We start from the raw sequence: 1,154 nt of genomic DNA on the forward strand, positions 1-1,154 counted from the left end.
AAGTTAAATGATTGCCTAATAAAACAAAATGAGAATCAATGAGATTTTAAAGTTTTTTCTATCTTCTGCACTCTAAGCATTAGAAAAAACAAGGTGTGTTAATATGGGTCAACACCCTTCTCAGAAAGTCACTGCCGTCAGCTTCAAACAGACTTTCAGCTCCTTCAACCCAGAGTATCCCCTGGAATATGTAAGTCATCTTGTTGAGACGCTGTCTGGAGGGCTGTTCTCATTCTGACCTAATTGCAGGTTTTATGGCATCATTAACTTGGAGAACCTACCCTGGCTACTTAATGGGAAATATTTGCCTATAATTTTTTCACATCCCTGGGCTGTTTTTCTGACAATTGTTGCAGGTCATATGAAAAAATTCAAATCATTTCTAGTGTTGAACTACAACTGTGATGAGTGGAGGAAAAGAGGGAGTTCATTTGCAGAGAGTTCACACATTTGTGAAACCCCAGCACAAGAAGACTGAGAAAGCTTGGTCAAGGGAATCAGCATACCTTACCCCCTTTCTGCTAGGGTTTGCTGACAAAAAAATAACAGTTTGCAGCTGGCATTGTAAAAAAGCCTTTGGGACATCCTGACCAGGTGATGCTTATTCAAGACATTCTCCCAAGAAGGATGCCTTCTTTTCCATAACTATCCCCTTGAGAGCAAGGGTTTTAGTTCCACGGTATAACTTAAGGGAGTGGAGATGATTATAGGGAAAGGGAATGGCTCCTGGGTTCTCTTATGACAGAGTTAAGGCTTGTCTTTATACACTGTTCTTCCTTGCTTTGGTTCTTTCTTTAGTGGCTGGAGTTGCTAGTGCTCTTATGTTCAGCTCTTGCAACACTGCCACAAGCATCTCCCTTTTCTACCGTGAGAATTTTGGCTCTGAACAGAAACAGTACTGTGAAACTGCCATCTGGGAACTTTGGCAGCTTTCCTTCATACCCCTTCATTCAGCGTGAGCAGGTCCCCAGCCCCGAATGTAAGTGAGATGAAAACTCATTGGGAGCTTCATGGAAGGAATCCCCGTGCTGAGCACATTGACATTTGTCCTGCTGAACCACCCTCTTTCATCAGCTTCCCTCTAGGTCTGGAAAGCACCACAGACAGGCTAAGCTGTAAGGAGGAAAGAGAAGCAGTAGGCAAGAGATGAAAAG

This window comes from Gavialis gangeticus, unplaced genomic scaffold, assembly GCF_001723915.1.
Source record: "Gavialis gangeticus isolate Ggan-Ray unplaced genomic scaffold, GavGan_comp1, whole genome shotgun sequence".
In the NCBI taxonomy this organism is placed as follows: domain Eukaryota; kingdom Metazoa; phylum Chordata; order Crocodylia; family Gavialidae; genus Gavialis; species Gavialis gangeticus.